This window comes from Marmota flaviventris, chromosome 10 (genome assembly GCF_047511675.1).
Source record: "Marmota flaviventris isolate mMarFla1 chromosome 10, mMarFla1.hap1, whole genome shotgun sequence".
In the NCBI taxonomy this organism is placed as follows: domain Eukaryota; kingdom Metazoa; phylum Chordata; class Mammalia; order Rodentia; family Sciuridae; genus Marmota; species Marmota flaviventris.
Window position 1 is genome coordinate 124,602,142 of NC_092507.1, and position 6,449 is coordinate 124,608,590.

Consider the following 6,449-nt stretch of genomic DNA (forward strand, 5'->3'; position numbering starts at 1 on the left):
TTTCTTCTCTAAATTTAAAGTTAGTACCTACCGATTGAATTGTATCACAACCAAATGCCTCTTACTCCTGAATTCAGAGTGATAATTTTTTAAGTGTGAAACTTAACTATGTGGGTTTGCCCCTGCCTGAAGAGAGTCAGTTCCTTGAAGTCTAGCGAGGGTCCTGCTGTCTGTCATGTCTCCTTGGGATGGATGTTCCCACCTCCTCCTTCAGCCTCCTTCTACCCCATCGTTAGTATATTTTACAGTGAACACAGAGGAACCAGAGCCCTCAAGTCCTGCTGACGTCAGGTCCTGTTGTCTTTATTGTACAGAAGCATCTACTTTTGACCACATTAGCAATAAGGTGATGTCAGATTGATTCAGGAATTTGAGACTAAGGATCTTGTTTTGTTTTAATCCTCAGAGCACAAATCAAAGAAAAATTACAGTGGAAAGGAAAAGGTAACCTGTCGTAGACTTTAGTTTTTTAATTCTTGAGAGTCTTGTGCTGTTGGGAATCTGATTCTGGTTCCTTTCTGGGAATGAGTTGGGCAGCAAGTAGCGTCAGAAAGACAGATGTTTAAAATCTTAAGTTCTGTGATTTTTTTTTTTTTTTTATGATCCTTAACTCATTGTTTACTGTTTGTCTTAAGAACCTTAATATAATTTCTCTCATAGAAATATAATTATTTCATACTGCTTCTATATCCAGTTCACTGCTTTTGGTAATTCAGTGCTCTTTAGGAATTGAGATTTTACATTGTCTTTTAATCTTTAAAGCCCATTGTTTGTCTTGGAAACTTTTCTGTTCTGCTTTGATTCTGGCAACACTTAGAATCAAACTGATTATGTGATCATGCCCAAAACAACTTGGCCTGGAAGAGGTAGGCCTTACTTTTTAAGCTAACAGTGTCCCATATGTGTGCTCTTCAAGTGTTTAAAGTTGAATAAATGAAGAAAGAATGTCAATGTTGTTTGAACTTCAGAGTCTTAAAAGGACACAGTGGGGACATACAACAGCTGTGGTGTATTAAAAGTGGCACCATTTATATGGTCATATCAGTTTTTCATAGTTTAGAATGATCAGAGCAAGACTGCCACTCTCTGGTGAATCTCTTTCTTGGCTAAGAGTCTTCTCAATTTTTGTTGACTGTCACTGGTTTAGGGGTGAGGGAGGGGGCTAAAGGTCTCTTTGTACTTTGCTAAAGGATGACAGAGTTGGAAAGGGAAGACAGAAGTGGGAAGAGTAGCCTGCTGAACTTGAGCCTGCCTCTAAAAGTTGTGACCCGAAGGTCTGGTCCAGGTGGGACCGGAGGGATGAGAGGTCTTTCTCATGCGCTCTCGACCTCTGTGGCGGTGGCTCTCTGGGGATGTGATCTGGTTATTGTGGTCAGCCAGAACTGCAGCCTGGGAGGACCCTGGTTCTGTGTCGGGGTGGAGAGGACGTGGGCAGGCGAGAGTGTGTCACCAGTGTTTAACCTCTGTTTAGCTGGGGTTGAAGCCCATTGCAGTGTTCAAGTAGAGCAGTATCAGCCATCTTGGAAAAAATTCTGACAGCTTGGAAATTTTTGTCTGTTAAGTGTCTAATGTTGAGACAGGCTGGGGTTAGTTACAACTAGAGAACTAAAGGATAGGAGTAGTTTTCACAAAGAATGGAAGCAAAGTGCTAAATAGGAATCTGCCTTTTTAATGTATAATATAGCAAGCACCAGACTAAATTGTCTGAAGTTTTCTTCACATGTTTTGCACTGATAGGGGCCATGAGACTCATCCCACTTATGAATTTGTAGTGTTTCTTCCTATAATGGGCAGCATCTCGGGCTTCCAGATTATTTTATGTTAAGGAGTTTGAGTTCCTCAGAGAAACACAACCAACAGGACACACGTGTGATATAGAATTCTGTATATAAGGAAGTGACTTATACCTTCATGCAGATTCTGCAGTGGACCAGCTACATACAGATCTAGGAAAGCAGTTGGTATGGTTTCAGTCCAAGAGTGAAGGCTGCGCACCCAGACCCACAGCCAGGGAGTGAGTTCCACTCTGAATACCAGCCGGAGCTGATGCCTCCCTTCCAGTCCAAACAGCAGGGAACCTGAGTCCCAGCTTAAGCCCTCAGGCAAGAGCCCCCTCTGAGTGGGGAGTGTCGGCCTTGGTCTGTCCAGGCCTCTCACTGATGGGGTCTCCCACCTTAGGGACAGCAGTCACCCAGAATAGTGCTCATTGTTATTTTACTATCATTATCATCATGACTTAAGTGCTTATCAGTGTGTCGTGATGATACATGGTCATACGCCCTTGGGGTTTACGTCACTTCCTCTCAGCCCCACCTGCTGCTTCTCTCCCCCCTTGCTCTCCTTTCTTTACTCCATTGGTGTCCTTTATTTATCTATTCATTTTTAATTGGTGCTTTTCTCTCTCTCACTCTCTCACACACACACTCACACACGTATACCTCAAGGTGGAATTCCCTGGGGTATATGTACGTGTGTACAAAGGGTGATCTTGTCACATTCATCCCACGTTTTCTTTCTTTTCTCCTCTTCCTTCTCCTTCCAGTCTCCTCCTCCTCCACTGGTCTTCCCTCTGTTTTTGTGAGATCCAACCCTTTGTTCCCCTTTACTTTGCTGTAGTTTCTGCATATGAGAGAAAACGTTTGACCCTTGACTTTCTGAGTCTGCTGATTCCATTTAGCATGATGTTTTCCGGTTCTATTTATATACCACAAATGCCATGATTTTATTTATGACTGAGTAGGACTCCATTGTACGTATATACCACATTTTCTTAATTCAGTCATCTGTTGATGGGCACCTGGGCTGGTTCCATAACTTGGCTGTTACACATTCGCTACTGTAGACGTTGATGTTCCCCTATCACTATGGTATGGTGATTTTAATTCTGGATACCAAGAGTGGATTACCTGACAGCCAGAACAGTGTCTGAACAAATATCTGGGCATCCTGTAGCCTACTCAAATTACAAGGTTGTCTATTTACACATCTCACACACAGTGATCCTCATCCTACTTATATTTTTCCAAGTGAACAGTCTTTGAGATATGTCTGTCTTGGCTTAAGAGACCTCAGTGGTAATGATATGTTGTGTGTGCATAACTTCTGTGTTTTTCCTTCTTAACCTAAATTAATTTGGAAGTCTTGACATGCCTCTCATTCTAGGAAAAAACATTTTAGGTTCAGTGGTCTAACACCAGAACATGGATTTTAAGAATTAATTTCTTGGAATGCCTTGCTCTTAAATATTTCAAAACAGTTTAGATGTATTGCCCACGTAGTGGAAGGCTACATAACCTGGATTTTTCATGTGTTCATTCCTGTACAGCTGAAAGGCTGTACATACTTAGGAATCTAGACACTTTATTAGAATCAAGGAAGAGCTGGGCGCGGTGGCGCACACCTGTGATCGCCGTGGCTCAGGAGGCTGAGGCAGGAGGATCGTGAGTTCAGAGCCAGCCTCAGCAAAAGCAAGGCACTAAGCAACTCAGTGAGACCCTGTCTCTAAATAAAATACAAAACAGGCCTGGGATGTGGCTCAGTGGTCGAGTGCCCCTGAGTTCAGTCCCCAGTACCCCCCCACCAAAAAAAAAAAAAAAAAAAAAGAATCAAATAAGATATGTTTGAATCAGTTGCTCTAATCAACATTTTACTAATTGTCAAAGAGAAAACTATTGCGATTTTATTTTTATTTTTCTCCCTTTTTAAGTATCACACATTTTATTGAAATAATTTTCCCTTAAAAGGACCTTTGTAATTCTAGGATGTGAACCCTTAGTGTGAACTGGAGGCTTTTATGTTCATGTTGACTGGCCTGGCCTTTGAATTCCATGCAGGGGTAAACCGATTGCTTTCTTATTTGGAATGTCTTCTTTATCTCGTCCATTATGATTTCTCTTGTCGTGTGTGTGTGTGTGTGTGTGTGTGTGTGTGTCTGTGTGTGTGTGTGTGGACTATATATGTCTTTCTTTTTGTCTGTTTACAGTTTAAGGATGAAGGGAACTATTGATTCGCACATAACTGGAAAGATGCCCTCGAGATGGTAGACTTGGAAGTTGAGGGTCTATGTAGGTAGAGCCTTCTTGTCCACCCAGTGTCATTGCTTCTCAGGTGGCTTCCAGGTGGGTTGGTCTCATCTGTCTTCATGTGGGTTAGTTTGGCCAGCAGAACCGGAGAGCTGGATGGAAAGGTTCAGAGCCAATGAATTGGGAGAAGGAATAATCCTAGCATTAAAAATTTAATTTTCCTCAAGAGTTTCTATGCTTGTTTCTGAAGACTCCAGAATGTCATAATGTCCCTATTACTTAGAGCTCCTTGGCTCTTTCTTTTAATAATATATAAATTCATGATAAAAGTAACAATTTTAGGCCAAGGAAGTAGAAATGGCTGTTGACTAAATAGTTCCCTCAGCTCATTGTAACTTGGATCCACCTTGGCTGCGTGGCCGCTGGAGGGGTTTTTTCTCTGAATGGTGCTCTGCTCAGTGACTGGTTCTCAGGTTTGCAGGAAGAGTTTTAGGGAAGAAGGGTTCTCTAACTCCAGCATGTCTCCCTTTGATTAAATAGTGTTAGGAGAAAAAGTCCTGGCTTACGTCTTGTAATGCACGTTCGTGTCTGTGCGTGTGTATTTAATAACGTGCGTACTCCCTGTTTCAGTCAGTCCTGCATCTCTGTGACCAAGAGACCTGACGGGGCAACTGAAGAGGGGGAAAGTTGGTTTTGGCTCCTGGTTTAGAGGTTCAGGCTGACTCCGTAGCTTTGGGCCTGAGGAGAGGTGGACTGTCATTGTGGAAGGGCGCAGCAGAGGAACGCAGCTCAGGACACAGCAGCCAGCAAGGAGGGAGAGCTCCGCTCATCAGGGACAAAGTGAAGACCACAAAGTCACGCCCCCACCTCCTCCAGCCACCCCACATGCCCAGTTACCACCTCGTTAGTCCATGTCAGTGGATCAGACCGCTGACTTGATCCCAACGCTCCCAACCCAGCCATTGCACCTCTGAACAGTCCTCATTGTCTCACTCCTGAGCTTTTGGGAGTGAGACCTCACATCGCAACATGACACTCACAGACACACACCTACCTTTCACCCTGGAGGAGGAAGGAATGTGGTGTGCACTGAGAGAAAGCGAGCAGCGGCGTAGAAGGTGCCGGAGCCTCCCAGTCTGCGCTTTCCTTTTCATGTGGGTTAGGCCAGTGTGTGCCCGAGTTCTCTGGGGGACCCTGTTGACTTAGGTGGTGACGAGATTGACTAGAAGTAAGAATCTGGTTGTTTCTAAGGATTGAGAGGAAATGGCATTCATCATCCATTGTTCCTATAGTATAGTTAACTCAATGCACTGACCTATTAACGTAAAGATCTTTTTATGTGGTGTTGGGGATCAAGCTCAAAGTCTCGCACATGCTAAGCACATTCTCTACCACTGAGCTGCACTCCCAGCCCTAAAATTTCTTCATTACCAAATTATATTTTTCATGACCTTCTGCATGCTCTGGTTTCTCTGGTCTCCGGGTGGTGTTTGCTCAAGAAATACAAGTGAAATCTATCAATCTTAACAAAATCAGGCAGGGGGAAAGCATGGTCTGTATTCTGAATCATAATGAAACAGCATTGTAAGGGAGGGGCACTTCACCGTTGGTTGCTAGAGCTGATATAAGCAGGTAGGAAGATTTTAGGAGGAGAAGGAGCAGGATGTATATTCAAATAGATATTTGGATGTTAAGGAGTTAATCCTCTTTGCCCTCTGTGGTAGAGACAGAATGATAAAAGTGCTCTTTAAAAGAATAATCTAGTGATGTAAAAATTGAAGATGACCTATAGGAGACAGTACTCACATTGAGAGTTTCCAGAATGAATCTCATAGGTTATAAATAAAATCAAGGTATTGTGCCATCTATAACTAAAAAAATAAAAAGTGGGGGGCAGGGTTCAGCTTGCAGTAACGTCAGCCTCTCGGCACTCGGGCTGGGAACCACTGGGTTCCTCCAATGGTTTAAAATAGAAAACGAAGAGACAGTGTATGAAACTGGAGATACTTTCCAGAACCAGAATATAGCCCTTGATGGATCCAGAAGGCATTATGAGGACACACTCCTGTGCCTGTCACAGATGAGGAATAGTAGGCGTTTACCTTTAAGGTTTTTAAACATATAGACTTTCTATGGTTTGCTGGCAAGTTATACTTGGATGGTGCCCACAGAAGTGGAGTGTGAGCCATGGGGATGCTCACTCCCCACCTGCCCCGGCACTGAGGATCGAACGCAGGGCCTTGCACAGGATAGAGTGCTCTACCACTGAGCCACATCCCCAGCTCTTTTTTGTTTTGTTTTTGAGACAGGGTTTTGCCAAGTTGCCCAGGCTGTCCTCGAACTTCCAATCCTCCTACCTTAACCTCCTGAGTAACTGGGATAACAGGACTGTGTGCCATCACGCACGCCCTGGTAAGAAATACTTTT